At 42.3% G+C, this 17,690-nt stretch overlaps 1 protein-coding gene across 13 annotated transcripts in view; it reads right to left on the bottom strand.

Annotated features, from left to right (window-relative positions):
• TMEM178A (transmembrane protein 178A) overlaps window positions 1-17,690 on the bottom strand; it is a 262,811-nt gene that overhangs the window by 133,711 nt on the left and 111,410 nt on the right. For 12 of the 13 annotated variants that reach the window (XR_008618885.1, XR_003682285.2, XR_008618886.1 and 9 more), the window contains one exon: window positions 2,362-2,506. The gene's annotated coding sequence lies outside the window, so the exon portion shown is untranslated. Of the gene's footprint in view, window positions 1-2,361; window positions 2,507-5,371; window positions 5,410-17,690 lie in introns of those variants that run through there. The other variant, XM_055089143.1, reaches the window with a different exon arrangement.

Raw genomic sequence — 17,690 nt, 5'->3', positions numbered from 1 at the left:
GGGCACGAACCCGTGTCCCCTGCATCGGCAGGCGGACTCTCAACCACTGCGCCACCAGGGAAGCCCTTCGTCACACTTTGAGAGAGAATGTACGTCATGTTTTCGGTTTGCCTCTCACCTTTTGTGCGTTTTGCTATGTTTGGGCAGTTCCCTGCCTTATTATGACGTCTACCTCCCTAAAGTCAAGTCAGAGAATTTGCTTCCCCAGAGACCTCAGCAGCTATAGAGCAAAGGCATGACGCCTAGGGTCTGCCACTAAGATGCTCCCAGGCAACAGTTTAATCAGAAAAGATGAACCAGAGGAAGGAGGTGATACCTGGGACCCATTTGCTGACAAGGGTGGTGGCAGAGGCATCCAGTCTTCTGGGGTACCAGTTGTTGCAAGAACAGTTCCTGGCCCAGAAGTATCAGTGCTGGCAGAGCTCCAGTAGAGTGTGCATTCCCAGCAGCCATTCTGGGCTCTGGGGGAAAGCAGGGTCAGCAGCTTCCTTATTGGGTCACTTCTGCAGCGTAGTTTCAGGCCTTGACCCCAGAAGCTTAGCCTTAAGCCTGCTTCTCTAGCCTTGCCAACTGCTCTGTGAGCTACCCAATATCTTTTCTGCCTAATCAGCATGAGTCAGCTGCTGTTGCTCATAATTAAGAGCCCTGAGTGTTTAGAGATAAGTCTTGCTACTATCCCTTCTTACTGAAAGGAGGCAAGGATTGAAAGATGAGAAGAGACTAAAATAAAAGAAGAAAAGTTAAGTAACTTGGGATTGACATATATACACCAGTATGTATAAAATGGATAACTAATAAGAACCTGCTGTATAAAAGAATAAATAAAATAAAATTCAAAAATTCAAAAAAAAAGTTAAGTAACTTGCCCAAGGACATAAAGTTCAAAAGCAGCAGAGGCAGAATTTGAAGCCAAGACTGTCAGACTATAAAAATGGTGGGGCTCCCCATTTATAACAGGAAAAAGATCAGGGAAAGAGCACTTATGTAGGGTAGGATAGGGAACAGCTTGCATTTCTACAGATTCCAGATACCTTAGTAGTTGGGACACCTTTTTCTCTTTGCTTGCCTCAGTCACTTTTCTGACTTAACTGTGTGCCAATAAGCATATGGGCGATGCTAAAGATAAACCAGCACCACCAATTTCCATTGCTACCTTCAAATATTGCCGTTCACAGTTTGCAAGGGGTGGGACCACTGTCTGTGGATTGCTGAGGAGGTGGCCAACTGTTGGGGGTTTGTTTACCATTGCTTTTGATGAGTCACGGCGAGTTATGCATTATTCATAAACTGAAGGCTTGAAGAAAGTTCCCTTGTGCAATTTCTGCTCATTGGCTCCTCCAATCCAAGACTGAAACAAATAGCAGCAGATAATGAAGTATATGACCCCACCTGTGCTTTCTAATAGTGTGGACTAATACCCCGAGAACCAGAAAGACAGGCTGGAAAAGCAAGTTTTAATTCAGAGTCCTGCCATGTATATGAAAAAATGAAAACTGGGCATACCAATAGATACATAACAGATTGGAAATAATCTGTTGACGCCTGAAAATGCCAATATCCTTTATTTTTTCTTTATTTTTATTTTTTAATATTTATTTATGTATTTGGCTGCACCGGGTCTTAGCTGCAGCACGCAGGATCTAGTTCCCTGACCAGGGATGGAACCAGGGCCCCCTACATTGGGAGCGCAGAGTCTTAACCACTGGACCACCAGGGAAGTCCCATGAAAATTCCAATATCCTTTAAGGTGAAAAAATAAAAATGAAAACTACCTCAAGCAAGTGCCAGGAGTTAGCACAGTTCCAACCAAAATGTGAAACAGCAGAAATCTGTCTTTGAGCCCTCAAACTTCCATTCTTTCCTCCTTTATTCCTCTAATGGTTCCCTCAACCTTTCCACTCCTCAAATACCTAGATTATATTCTCTCTCTCTCTACAAACTCCATTCAACAACCCACTCATTTGCCTTCAAACCAAGATACAAATGACTAATAGCAACTTAAAAAACTGCTCCTTCCCCAAGCATTTACACTTAAACTCAGTCAAAACCTTAAGAACAGGGACTACATTTTGTAGTGGCCATCAGTCACTTGTAGTTATCCCCAAATCCTTTTTTATATCTCATAATGAAAATAGTATTCTTTGATATATATATAAAATTGATGTGTGTCAATTTGACTGGGTCACGGAGTGACCAGATATTTGGTTTAAACATTACTTTTGGGTGTGTCTGCGAGGGTGCTTCTGGTTGAGATTAGCATTTGAATTGGTGGATTGAATAAAGCCAATTGCCCTCCCCCTTGTGGGTGGGCCTTTTGAAGGCCTGAGTAGAGTAAAAGGCTGAGTGAGAAAGAATTCTTACCCTCCGCCTAATGGTGTTTGAGCTGGGACATTGGTCTTTAGCCTTCAGACTCAGACTGGAACTCTATCATTGGCTCTCCTGGGTCTCCAGCTTGCCGACTGCAGATCTTGGGACCGTTCAGCTTCCATGTTCACATAGGATAATTCTGGATAGAAAGATAGATACATACATACATACATAGATACATAGATACATAGATAGAACGATCTTATTGGTCTGTTTCTCTGGAGAAGCTAGACTAATACACATATGTATTCATTATAAAGTAGTAGAAAAATAATAAATCCTGGGAATTCCCTGACGGTCCAGTGGTTAGGACTCCACGATTTCACTGCCAAAGGTGCGGGTTCGATCCCTGGTGGGGGAACTAAGATCCTGCAAGTGGCACGGTGCAGCCAAAATAAATAAATAAATAACGAATCCTTGTGGGCCTACCATCCAATCCAAGAAGTAAATTCCTATTGCTCTTCCCTTTTCTATTCTCCAGGCTCCTTCTCAGATGTCCAAAAATATTTTGAACACCTTCTTAACATTTTGATAGTTCTTCACTCTGTAGCTCCTGTCTTCTCAACAACAAATAAACAAATAAAAACTTGTATGTCCCAGCTCTTGTGCAGGATACCTAGGGTGATTCACATTCCACCAATCAGACGCACCCGTATTAGACTGATTCAAAACCGACTTGTACAGGGAAGAGGCACGGCATGAGGCATTCATATTCCTGGCATGGACTGGAACCAGCAGTGTGGTGGCTTCCTGATCATAGCAGATGCTGTAACTCCTTTGGAAGGTCGTTTTGGAATGTGGAAGAGCACACTGGGGTTATTCCCAGAAGCTTACCTAAAGTCTGTTTCTTCAACATTTGTAATGCTTCTTTAAGCTCTATATCCCCAAATAAATTCCCTTCTGCTTAAAGTAACCAGAGAAAATTCATTGATTACAAATAAAGAACTCTGACCAACACAAAAATTGGACTATAAGTGGTTGCAATCAACAGATTTCAAGGACATGGAACATTAGATTGACTTATCTGACCTATTTGGGCTTGGAATAAGTATTGGGATATCATTAAATGATGGGACACTAGTAACCCATGGTATGTGAGATGGTAAAATAGCAATGTAAATGACTATCTTTTGTCATTTGGAATCAAGTGTCTATTGAGCCAAATTTTGGCTTCCCTTTTGATTGTTTTCCCACTTATTACATGGGGCTAAGGAATATAAAAATAGGGGTTGGGATGGCTGCCTCTGTTAGCTTCTGTGAGCTTTGAAAAATGAAGACAGGCTAAAGAATTTATAATTCTCATACTAAAGTATTGTTAGAGAAACAGGGAGCTTTTAGGACTCCTCTAAAAGAATTTTTTTTTTTTTTTTTTTTTTGCGGTACGTGGGCCTCTCACTGTTGCAGCCTCTCCCGTTGCGGAGCACAGGCTCCGGACGCGCAGGCTCAGCGGCCATGGCTCACGGGCCCAGCCGCTCCGCGGCATGTGGGATCTTCCCGGACCGGGGCACGAAACCGTGTCCCCTGCATCGGCAGGCGGACTCTCAACCACTGAGCCACCTGGGAAGCCCTAAAGGAATTTTTTATCTCTTATAGTCACAGGACTGTCATGGCCAAATGCAAAACAAACACAGAGTCAGATCTGGCCTGTTACTGAATTTCAATGAAGGTTGAATTCATGTCCTCACTAGATGTCATATATGAAAGTCAGGGCATTATTTGGGAAAGGGAGCCACAAGAATCAGAATGGGGGCATTTGGGAGGATCCAGATGATTCTGAGTACCCTCAAACTCCATTGCACCTCTCTTACCAAAAGAAGCAGTCCTCCTCCCCTGTCTAAAGATGCTCATGGGGCCCCACTTGAAGATCATATAGTGACCTCATCTGAGACAGTTATTGCCTACGGCAATTCCAGTTCTCCTGCCTTACACCTGTGATCCTTCATTCCCTGCAGACTTGTAACTAGTTCAAGATCTAGCATGTCCTTAGGGGCCAATTTAAAAAGTCAAACGTGGAAGGAAAAGATTCACATGCCAAAAGAATTGCAAAATTTTGCTAAAATTAATATTGGCAAAAGCCTAGACAATATATTGGGTATTCTATCAGAAACATAATTTTATGGGCCAAATTATTAGCATGGATACACTAACCAGAGATTCTGCATTCATTCTCCTTAGCTTGAGCCAATTGTTAACTCGGTTGGTCAACTGAAAACTGGATTCCACTGTGGCCTAGCACTGAAGGAAGTTGAAATGCTATGACTCCAGAGACTTAAGGAGATAAAAATATTGGAATGGATTTATCATACAAAATACCTAGCATATACTGAAACTAAGACTAGGGATACTCCCTTTTCTAAGCCATTGGAGAAAACATTGATGAAGAGAGAACCAGAATTCTTGGAGAGTGCTTTGTTGAATTTCAACTGTACTCTGGGGATGAAGGTGGGAGATACTGCTATTAAAATTAGTTCCCTGATTTCAGCAGGGTTGATGGATGTCCAGAGGGGCAGACACTAAATAGCAGGATTTAAGCGCCAGAAACAGAGTAGATGCAGTGATTATAATAGCAGATGATTTGACTTCCAGGGATCTTTTGATGGTGGCTAACTGATGACGGTGTTTCTAAAACTGAACTAGATAGGCAGCCTATGAGGGATGTACTTGACCTGTAAAACTGAAAAATTTTCTAAGCCTGGTGAACCTAGACTTAAATCATACCTGACTTAAATCATCACTAGAGAATCTTGGCCTATTTTCCAATATCCAGACTCTCAATTCAGTGAATGAAAAGGAGAAACCTTGAGGAAGGACATTGTAAGAACCTATGAAAGTCTTCCTCTATCCCTTCACCAAAAGTACCTGCATACATTTACCAACGTAACTGTGTACTAGAGAAAGGGAAATATACCTTTCACAAATTATCGACATGGCTTTGGATTTGTGCTAAGCCTTAAGGACCCAGAATGTCACTGTTCCCCCACACAAGTGCAGAGCAGAGCCTTACCTATGGGGATCTGGTGATAAATGAAGTTTGAGTCCAAGTCCATCTCATGGTGGGAACAAAGTTTCTGTTAATCCAACCTCTGGTTATTTGCCCTAGTTCCTGAATTACAGTCTGAACGGATAAATCTGGTAGATAGCAGAATCTTCACATTGGCTTCCTGACCCAAAGTGACCACTATTGTGACTGTCTCTTCCTAAGAAAATAGTAAACCAAAGGTAATGTTATATTTTTAAGAGAAGTCTGGAAATGAGCTCCACCATCAAAAAAACCTAAAGGAATGGGTGATTTCTATTATGTCCTCCTTTAACTCACCTGCTTAACATGTGTAGCGACTAGATGGATCTTAGAGCATGATAGTGGATTATCAAAAGCTTAATCAGTAACCTCTGTTGCTACCACTCTACCTAAAGCTGTCTGTACTGAAGCAAACTGACAGCACTCTGGCCATCTAGTATGCAGTCACTACGGCTACAAATGCTTTTCTCTCTATCACAATAAGCCTAAAATACCAGAAGCAATTTGCTTTCACCCACAGGCAATGAATCTTCATGTCCTGCCTCTGAGCTACACCAATTCTCTATGCTTCTTTTACATGTGAGAAAAAGGAACTTCTATCTTGTATAAGTATTATTATTTCAGGTTTCCTGTACTAAGACCTAAACAAAACTCCTAACAACCTATGGTCACCTAATCTATGACAAAGGAGGCCAGAATATACAATGGAGAAAAGACAGCCTCTTCAATAAGTGGTGCTGGGAAAACTGGACAGCTACATGTAAAAGAATGAAATTAGGAAGAACACTCTATGACATAAATCACAGTGAGATCCTTTTTGACCCACCTCTTAGAGAAATGGGAATAAAAACAAAAATAAACAAATGGGACCTAATGAAACTTAAAAGCTTCTGCACAGCAAAGGAAACCATAAACAAAACGAAAAGACAACCCTCAGAAAGGGAGAAAGTATTTGCAAACGAAGCAACTGACAAAGGATTAATCTCCAAAATATACAAACAGCTCATGCAACTCAATATCAAAAAAACAAAAACCCAAGCAAAAATTGGGCAGAAGACCTAAATAGACATTTCTGCAAGGAAGACATACAGATGACCAAGAGGCACATGAAAAGATGCTCAACATCACTAATTGTTAGAGAAATGCAAATCAAAACTACAATGAGGTATCACCTCACACCAGTCAGAATGGCCATCATCAAAAAATCTACAAACAATAAATGCTGGAGAGGGTGTGGAGAAAAGGGAACCCTCTTGCACTGTTGGTGGGAATGTAAAGTGATACAGCCACTATGGAGAGAAGTATGGAGGTTCCTTAAAAAACTAAAAATAGAACTACCATATGACCCAGCAATCCCACTCCTGGGCATATACCCAGAGAAAACCATAATTCAAAAAGACTCATGCACCCCAATGTTCATTACAGCACTATTTACAATAGCCAGGACATGGAAGCAACCTAAATGTCCATCGACAGAGGAATGGATAAAGAAGATGTGGTACCTATATACAATGGAATATTTCTCAGCCATAAAAAGGAATAAAATTGGGTCATTTGTAGAGACGTGGATGGACCAAGAGACTGTCATGCAGAGTGAAGTAAGTCAGAAAGAGAAAAATAAATATCATATATTAATGCATATATGCGGAATCTAAAAAAATGGTAGAGATGATCTCATTTTCAAAGCAGAAAGAGAGACACAGATGTAGAGAACTAATGTATGGATACCAAGGGGGAAGAGGGGGTGGGATGAATTTGGAGATGGTGATTGACATATATACACTATTGATACTATGTATAAAATAGATAACTAATGAGAACCTACTGTATAGCACAGGAAACTCTATCCAATGCTCTGTGGTGACCTAAATGGGAAGGTAATCCAAAAAAGAGGGGATATATGTATACATATAGCCGATTCACTTTGCTGTACAGTAGAAACTAACACAACATTGTAAAGCAACTATACTCCAATAAAAATGTAAAAAAACAAAAACACCCCCAAAACTCCTAACAGAAATACGGACCATGTCAAAATTCACACTGTACTCAATGGATGTGGAAAGAAGGATTTGGAGCTATTTGGGCCTTTCCTATAAGATAAACGCCCAAGAATGAGAATTTGGAGTCAGATTATTTTTCTTGAAGGTGATTAGAAAGACTGTATTAATTTTAACATTCTACATGCTGCTGGTCCACACACAGTCAATTTAGATGGTAGATCACTCAAACATTCTAAGTTTGTTTGGCTTTTTAATCCATCAAAGTGGTGGTTAGGCTGAACTGACAAGTTGTTCCATGAGACTGACAAGTCAATTCTAACCAAGCCTTGAATAGACTCAGTCTGTGAGACTCAACTGCTTTTGATTAGCAAAATGTCCTCATTTCCACCATATAACAGCAATTTTTAAAGTTTTGTTTTTTGATGTAGACATAGCCACAGACCTATTCGTTTTCTCTTGGTTCTGGAACACATACAGAAATTGCTAGTTTAACTGAAAGCTTAATCTCTCTAGACCTCAGTAGTGAAAGAATAATAACACTACACCCACTATAAATTCCATCAGTAGAGGAGTTATGAAGACAAATGAGGCCACATTGGGTCAATTTCCTGTTTTATGTAAATCTAAAACAAAGTCGGAGTCACACGGGATTAGAACCATAGGCACTGTTTTTTAGATTCCCAGAAGAAAGTCACTTTATCAACATAAGCTTGGCACAATTTTGAAACATAACAGCATCCATCTCATTGGCCCATTGACTTGCTGTAGTAAGTTGTGGTATTTTCCTTATTTTATGCCTAGAGTCACAGAAAGATTAATGTTACAAGTTAAACAAACAGTGTGATATTTACAGCTTAGTATGTTGGTGAATATTGAAGTTCTTTCCTAGGTCCAGCCTCCTGAGGACCACAGGAGAAGGTCACTCATGTGCTATGGAGACAGTGCACTTCTCCTAATGTTTAGTCCACAGATTAATATCCATGTTCAAAAGCAGGAAAGACAAGGAAAAGCTAGCATCTGTCATTAGGAGCAGGGGTATATAGTGGTGAATCAATTTTGAGAATATACTGCTTATGAATAAGAAAGAAGATCTGTACCCACAGCTCTGGGTCAGAAACAAGCATGGATTTAATAGATGAGAGGCAGCAGTGAAAGATCACTTCCAGAGGGATCTGCTGGATTCTGAATTTTCAAAATATCATCTCCATCAAGGAGTCTTGTTGAGAATGTCAGCTACATGCTGGAGGATATAAGAGCCACTGAGGCCCTTGAGAAGCTTTATTTCTGTGACACTGGGGAGGAAGGCAGTGAATCCTAGGTGATGCTGTAACATGAGTATTGTGGGACCCTTTTTCAGAGCTGGTAGCATAATGAACACATAGACTCTAGGTTATCTGTGGAGAGTAACAGAATATGCCACCCTGAAATATGCCACTTTGACAATTGATTATTTTGAGCTGAAGACAGTTGAGAAGAATAAGACACAAAAAAAGTTCTCTGCCCTGCCCTTATTTGCCTAAAAGCAGGATAAAAATTTGTAAAGTTTCCCCCTCTCTCCTCTCTTCCAGGAAAGACAGAAGTTAACCATTAGAGACAACCCTAGACCCTTATCTGCCTAGAGACAGCATCAGAGGAATCTACATAACAAACTTAACTAATTAGCCCTTATCTTCTCCTAGTCCCTCTATATAGTTACATTCCCCAATTTCCCCCCACCACCAGAAACTCAAAGCCCCTTTCCTTTGTCCTGTCATTTCTCTAAAAATGTATTGTTCTTTTGTTAAGATGCAATATAAGCCCAAGTTCTGACCACCTCTTTGAGTTACTCATCTCTGAGGACTCCCATGTGTATGCACAGGTTAATAAGCTTCTGTTTGTTTTCTCTTGTTAATCTGTCTTGTGTCAGTCTAAGTTGCAGAGCCCCAGCTGAAGAACCTAGGGGGGTAGAGAGAAAAAGAATTTTGTTCCTCCCCTATACCTAGATTAGGCCACCAATCTGTCGCACATATATGAACACTCACTGTGGATCAGAAACTGGACTATGACAGAAGATACACATGGGGTAAGACAAGGAGCCCTTGGTGAACTCACAATCCAGTAGAGGAGACAAATGTGCAAGCCAGCCATGAACAAGAGTTTTCAGTCTCCACCTAACCCTCACTCCACACACATACACACATAGAAAATGCTGTCTTTCTCTGCCCACTGGTCCCTCCCTCGCCCTTGGAGAAGTATGCAGCTTTCCCAAACAGTTCCAGAACTCTAGGGATTCAGCCTTGGAGGAAGAAAAGGTAAAAACTTAAGGAGAGGATCTGCTTATGAAGAGAGACCGGACAGATGTACCAATAAATAGAGGCAAGGAGGACAGTAGGCAAGAAGAAGGAGAGAGAGATGGAGGAGGAGGAGTGCAGGGAGCCCCAGAGCACTGTGCAAGTAGAGAGAACTGGAGAAGAAAGATGAAAGGGGCTTCAAGAAATGCTGCTGGGTGTCCTGGCCTTCATTCCTTTTTAAATTGTTTGGCAACTCTAAGGTAAAGTTGGACTTCCTCTTCATTGCTTTGGCCTATTTGGGCTGTTTCTTTTTATTCTGTGTCCTTGCAGAGACTACACCACATGGGACCTCAGGAGCAGGACTCAGCTTCCCCCTGGATGGAAAAACCCTCTATACATGAGCCCAGAGGGCACTTTTCACCAAAGCTGCCAAAGAACAATAGTGCAAAGAGCAGAGGTTGAACAGGATCAAGCCATAATAGTCATTTGTAGAAAACTGGAAGCCAGATGAACATTGACAACACAACACCATAGTCAATGCTACCAAATATGGGAGAATGCATGTTAAGGAGGCAATGTGCCAGCCAGAGAACCAGCCTGGGCAGTAGAGCAGCTTCTCAAACTGTAACCAAACACCAACACCTGCGGATCTGATTAAAATGCAGATTCTGCACTTCACACCCATTAGGATAGCTACTATCAAAAATAAACACAAACAAACAAAAAACCCAGAAAATAACAAGTGTTAGCAAGAAAAGAGAGATGCTGGAACCCTTGTACACTGTGGGTGGAAATGTAAAGTGGTGCACCTTCTGTGGAAAACAGTATGGTGGGTCCTGAAACTTTTAAAAATAGAACTGCTCTATAATCCAGCAATTCCACTTCTGGATACACCCAGAAGAACTGAAAGCAAGGTCTCGAGGAGATATCTGTACACCCATATTCATAGTAGCACTATTCATGATAACCAAGAAGTGGAAGCAACTCAAATGCCCACCGACAGATGAATGGATAAATAAGCTGTGGTATATACATACAATGGAACTTTATTCAGCCTTAAAAAGGAAGGAAATTCTGACACATGCTACAATATAGATAAACCTTGAGGCATTAAGCTAAGTGAAATAAGCCAGTCACATAAACACAAACACTGTATGATTTCACTTATATGAAGTACCTGGAATAGTCGAATTCATGGAGAAGAGAAGTAGAATGGTGGTGTATGGTCAGGCCACTCAAGATGGCTATTCTCTCACTCTCTCTTGTACATCCCCTGCTCGACCAGTCACTGCAGCACCTACACTCTGTTCATGTGAAACGTGCTCACCCCCTGCCCAGCTAGTGATGATTCTAATCCTTAGACCACAACAGCCACCCTCGTGATAATTGTTGACCTGACGGGTTGTGAGGGATGTGTCTCAGCTGCTGGTTTCCCTGGTAACTGATAAGTCAACCTGACATCAATTCCCGCTATAAATGGTAGCTTCCTTCCCCAAGTAACAAAGGCTGCTGCCATGTTCTACCTGCCATCTGCCATACATGGTGAGGTGTCGTTCCAGGACCCTTGTTTTGGACGTGTAAGATGCTCTGTCCAATAAATCATGGATGCCTCTGTCACTGTCTCCGGGCTCTTTCTTTAGTTTCAAGGCTGGGCAACTACAAAGCTTGCAGGCCTGCAGAGTGCATCCCACACAGAGCCTGGAGAATGGGAAGTTGTTGTTTAATGGATACAGAGTTTCAGTTCTGCAAAATGAAAACAATTCTGGAGACTGATTGCGCAATAATGTGAATATACTTAGCTGTATTAAACTGTACACTTAAAAATGATTAAGATGGTAAATTTTATGTTATGTGTACAGTTGACCCTTCATATCCATGGATTCCATATCCACAGATTCAACCAAAGGTGGATTGAAAATATTTGGGAAAAAATTCCAGAAAGTTCCAAAAAGCAAAGCTTGAATTTGCCACTCACCAACAACTATTTACATAGCATTTACATTGTATTAGGTATTCTAAGTAATCTAGAGATGATTTAAAATATACTGGAGGGTGTGTGTAGGTTATATGCAAATACCACACCATTTTATGTAAGGGACTTGAGCCTCTGCAGATTTTGGTATCAGCAGGGTTCCTGGAACCAATCCCTTTCAGATACTGAGGGATAACTGTATTTTACCACAGTTTTTAAAAAATTTATATGCAAATTCTGATTCTAAGATCTGGAGTGGGGCTAGAGATTGTGCATTTCTGGGGAATCTCTTTAAAATTCCAAAGACCCATTCAATCACAACCTCTGGGGGTGGATCCCAGGCATAGGCGGGTTTTGAAGCTTCCCCAGGTGATTCCTATGTGCAGTCATGTTTGGGAACCACTATTCTCCACTGAATTGGTTTTCACAAAGGATCCACCTCACTCTCTTCTAGTAAAGAACTGATTGAACAGGGACCCCAGAACAGGGACTCTCCATCCAGGCTGCACTTTAGAAGCATTTGAGGAACATTTAAAAACACTTACACTTTGGTGCCACCACCTCCCACGTCCCAAGAGGTTTAATTGGTCTGGAGGAAGGCTTGGGCAGATGTTAAAGCTCCTCAGGTGATTCCAGTTGAAAACTCTTAGCTGAGATGTTTCCTATTAACTGCGGCCTCTGCTTAGCCCACCTCTCTGCTCTCTGATCTAGCCACCTGTGCAGACTCTGCCCTTTACCTGTCCTCTGTGCATCCCACACTCTGACATTGGTTTGATTATCCTAGTATTACAGTGTGGTTGATGATTAAGAGGGCACAGTACCAACTAATCAAGTGTATCCGGCAGGCACTGAATGCTGTCAGAAATCACCAATCTACTTTTGTGCCAATTAGCTTCGTGCCCAGAAAATTTTGATCTAAACCATCCACTTCAGCCTCACAAATGCATTCATTCCTTACAAAAGTCACAGAAAAGGTGCTTGGTTCATGCAACTTGTCCTAAAATGGGAGTAGGATGGGTAAGGGATTTGGAGAATATATATGTGTCAACTTGCCTGGACCACAGGGTGCCCCTGATATTTGTTGAAACATTATTTCTGGGTGTGTCTCTGAGGGTGTTTCCAGATGAGATTAACATTTGAATTTGTAGATTGAGTAAAGCAGATTGTCCTCCCCAGTGTGGGTGGGCCTCATCTAATCAATCGAAGGCCTGCACAGAATAAAAGGATGAGTAAGAACAAATTTCCTCTCTGCCTGACTCTCTTTGAACTGGGACATTGATCTTCTCTTGCCTTCAGACTCAAACTTCGACTGGAATTTAGACTTGAATTGGAACTATACCATTGGCTCTCCTGGGTCTGGACTCCTCAGTCTCCATAAGTGTGTAAGCCAACTCCTATATATACGTATGTATGAATTATATATGCTTATATATGTATGAGTGTGTACCTGTATATACACACACACATATACATGCATCTGTGCCCTAGTAGTATTTCATTCATCACTTAAAAACATATATTTATTGAAAGCCTACTATATGCTGGACACAATTTAACATGCTTGAATAAAATCAGCATGCACTCTCCCACCTCTGGAGGCCTCTCTTTCCCAGATTAGTAGAAAACTCCAAATACCTGTACCTTATATACGAGACACAGATTCTATACAGGTTAGTATCAGTGCTCGTTAGCAGAACTTCAGCAATCAGGCACCATATTAAGTCCCTGCCTGCCATCTCTGATGTGAGACCCAGAGGTTCCTGCCACCTCTGGGGCACAGTGTCAGGCAGGGCTAAGGAGAAAACGTAGTTTATAAACACTGATTGCTTCTTGTTACACCTTGTAATGTAATCTGTGTTGCAGATTAGAATTAGCATAATATTATCGGAAATGCTGGGCAAAAATGGTCTGAGCTGCAGTGCTGTTTGTGGTTTTGGTTCTGTTCTTCAGGAAGTTGTTTTAAGAGGGCATAGCAAGACCTTGTATTTTCTTGCCAGAGTTCTAACAGAGAACAACTTCTTTGCCCTTTTCTTCTTCAAATAATAAATCATGAGTAATAAGCTACATCACTGCATCATGTATGACTGCTCCTGGCCAAAGAACATTTAACAAAATTCTGATAAGTCACAAGGTTTTTTTTGTTTGTTTGTCTGGATTTTTTTTCAAGTTCTTTTTTACCTTTCAGATCAAAACTGGGACTAACAGCAATGTTTGGGACAATTCCATTTATGGTGCACTATTTGTAAAGAACCTAAGCCATGGCCTTTCTAGAAATAGGAGCTTATACACACCTACACATAAGTACAACTCTTCCAAGCGCTAGCTTTCTGCTGATTACATGTGAGTCTCTCTCATCTGCTGTATTTTACTATAAATCCCTCGCAGGCAGAAGCCTTGCCTGCTGAATAGGACATATTTCATGCCTGCTGGCCTGTTGGAATTTTGTGGCTCTTGGAATATTGTTCACTCACCTCCTTTAACATTAAGTTTAGACTATGAAAGAGACACTAGCTACTGATTCTCCAGTCAACCTTGAATACAGAGGGGTCAATGGCACTTGCTGGGTCCTTGGAAAATTCCTGTTGAGTGCATCAGGGAGATGCTTGAGTCCATCTGCAGCCTTAGCTTGGTCTAAATCTCCATGCTGAATGTGGCTCACTCTCTCAGACTCGACAGCCCCTCCCCTGCTGAAAGACACCCCACATTCTGATGTCAGCTTGAACACCCTGGACTGGGTCTCCATCTCACCTCTCTTGAATCCCCTAATTCTCACACCTCTTTCCTGAAAAAATTGTTTCCTGACTAGGATGTTAGCTGTCAGGTTCACTTGAAAGTAAAATGAGGGGGCACCTTCAAGATGGTGGAGGAGTAAGATGTGGGGATCACTTCCTCCCCACAAATACATCAAAATTATATCTACATGTGGAACAACTCCTACAGAACACCTATTGAATGCTGGCAGCTCAGACTTCCCAAAAGGCAAGAAACTCCCCACATACCTGGGCAGGGCAAAAGAAAACAGGAAAAACAGAGACAAAAGAATAGGGACAGGACCTGCACCAGTTGGAGGGAGCTGTGAAGGAGGAAAAGTTTCCACACACCAGGAAGGCCCTTCACTGGCGGAGACTGCGGGTGGCGGAGGGGGAAGCTTCAGAGCTGCGGAGGAGAGCGCAGTAACAGGGGTGCAGAGGGCAAAGCGGAGAGATTCCCGCACAGAGTATGGGTGCCAGCCAGCACTCACCAGCCCGAGAGGCTTGTCTGCTCACCCGCTGGGGCAGGCAGGGGCTGGGAGCTGAGGTTCGGGCTTCAGTCAGAAGCCAGGAGAAGACTGGGGTTGGCGGCGTGAACACAGCCTGAAGTGGGCTAGTGCGCCACAGCTAGCCGGGAGGGAGTCTGGGAAAAAGTCTGGAACTGCCTAAGAGGCAAGAGACCATTGTTTTGGGGTGCTCTAGGAGAGGGGATCCAGAGCACCGTCTAAACGAGCTCCAGAGACATACATGAGCCACGGCTATCAGCACAGATCCCAGAAACGGGCATGAAACGCTAAGGCTGCTGCTGCAGCCACCAAGAAGCCTGTGTGCAAGCACAGGTCACTATCCACACCTCCCCTCGCGGGAGCCTGTGCAGCCCGCCACTGCCAGGGTCCCGTGATCCAGGGACAACTTCCCTGGGAGAACGCACGGCACGTCTCAGGCTGTAGCAATGTCATGCTGGCCTCTGCCGCCACAGGCTCGCCCCGCATCCATACCCCTCCCTCCCCCCGGCCTGAGTGAGCCAGAGCCCCCTAATCAGCCGCTCCTTTAACCCCATCCTATCTGGGTGGGGAACAGATGCCCTCAGGGGACCTACACACAGAGGCGGGTCCAAATCCAAAGCTGATCCCCAGGAGCTGTGAGAACAAAGAAGAGAAAGGGAAATCTCTCCCAGCAGCCTCAGGAGCAGTGGATTAAATCCCCACAATCAACTTGATGTACCCTGCTACCTGTGGAATACCTGAATAGACAACTATCATACCAAAATTGAGGAGGTGGACTTTGGGAGCAACTGTAGACTTGGGGTTTGCTTTCTACATCTAATTTGTTTCTGGTTTTATGTTTATCTTAGTTTAGTATCTAGAGCTTATTATCATTGGTAGATTTGTTTATTGATTTGGTTGCTCTCTTCCAGTTTTTATTTTTATACATATATATATATATTTTTCCTTTTTCTCTTTTTGTGAGTGTGTATGTGTATGATTCTTTGTGTGATTTTGTCTGTGCAGCTTTGCTTTTGCCATTTGTCCTAGGGTTCTGAATGTCCGGGTTCTTTTTTTGTTTGTTTTTCTTGTTTTTTTTTAGTATAGTTTTTAGCACTTGTTATCATTTGTGGATTTGTTTTTTGATTTGGCTGCTCTCTTCTTTCTTTCTCTCTCTTTTTTTATTACTTTTTCATTTTAAATATTTTTTTCTATTTTAATAACTTTCTTTTCTTTCCTTCCTTCCTTCCTTCCTTCCTTTCTTTCTTTCTTTGTTTCTTTCTTTCTTCTTCCTTCCTTCCTTCCTTCCTTCCTTCCTTCCTTTCTTTCTTTCTTTCTTTCTTTCTTTCTTTCTTTCTTTCTTTCTTTCTTTCTTTCTTTCTTTCTTTCTTTCTTTCTTTTTCCTCTCTTTTCTTCTGAGCCATGTGGCTGACAGCGTCTTGGTGCTCTGGCCGGGTGTCAGGCCTGAGCCTCTGAGGTGGGAGAGCATAGTTCAGGACATTGGTCCACCAGAAACCTCCCGGCCCCATGTAATATCAAACAGTGAAGGCTCTCCCACAGATCTCCATCTCAACGCTAAGACCCAGCTCCACTCAATGACCAGCAAGCTACAGTGCTTGTCACCCTATGCAAAACAACTAGCAAGACAGGAACACAAACCCACACATTAGCAGACAGCCTGCCTAAAATCCTAATAAGTTCACAGACACCCAAAAAAACACCACCAGACGTAGTCCTGCCCACCAGAAAGACAAGATCCAGCCTCATTCACCAGAACACAGGCACCAGTCCCCTCCACCAGGAAGTGTACACAACCCACTGAACCAACCTTACCCACTGGAAGCAGACACCAAAAACAATGGGAACTACGAACCTGCAGCCTGTGAAATAGAGACTCAAACACAGTAAGTGAAGCAAAATGCGAAGACACAGAAATACACAGCAGATGAAGGAGCAAGGTAAAAAACACACCAGACCAAACAAATGAAGAGGAAATAGGCAGTCTACCTGAAAAAGAATTCAGAGTAATGATAGTAAACATGATCCAAAATCTTGGGTCGAGGCAGCACAGAGAGTCTCATACAGGAAAAATCCAGGGAGAAACACGTCAAGACACATATTAATCAAACTATCAAAAATTAAATACAAAGAAAAATATTAAAAGCAGCAAGGGAGGGCTTCCCTGGTGGCGCAGTGGTTGAGAGTCCGCCTGCCAATGCAGGGGATGTGGGTTCATGCCCCGGTCCAGGAAGATCCCACATGCCGCAGAGCGGCTAGCCCCGTGAGCCATGGCTGCTGAGCCTGCACGTCTGGAGCCTGTGCTTTGCAACGGGAGAGGCCACAACAGTGACAGGCCCGCGTATTAAAAAAAAAAAAAAAAAAAAAAAAAAAAGCAGCAAGGGAAAAGCAACAATTGACATATTGACATACAAGGGAATCCCCATAAGGTTAACAGCTGATCTTTCAGCACAACTCTGCAAGCCGGAAGGGACTGGCAGGACATATTTAAAGTGATGAAAGGGAAATAGCCACAATCAAGATTACTCTATCCAGCAATGATCTCATTCAGATTCAACGGAGAAATTAAAACCTTTACAGATAAGCAAAAGCTAAGAGAATTCAGCACCACCAAACCAGCTCTACAACAAATGCTAAAGGAACTTCTCTAGGCAGGAAACACAAAAGAAGGAAAAGACTTACAATAAGAAACAAAAACCAGTTAAGAAAATGGTAATAGGAACACACATATTGATAACTACTTTAAATGTAAATGGATTAAATGCTCCAACCAAAAGACATAGACTGGCTGAATGGATACAAAAAC

This window comes from Physeter macrocephalus, chromosome 12, assembly GCF_002837175.3.
Source record: "Physeter macrocephalus isolate SW-GA chromosome 12, ASM283717v5, whole genome shotgun sequence".
Classification (NCBI taxonomy): Eukaryota; Metazoa; Chordata; class Mammalia; order Artiodactyla; family Physeteridae; genus Physeter; species Physeter macrocephalus.
Note: the sequence above shows the minus strand (reverse complement) of the source record. Positions and strands in the feature narration are given on the sequence as shown.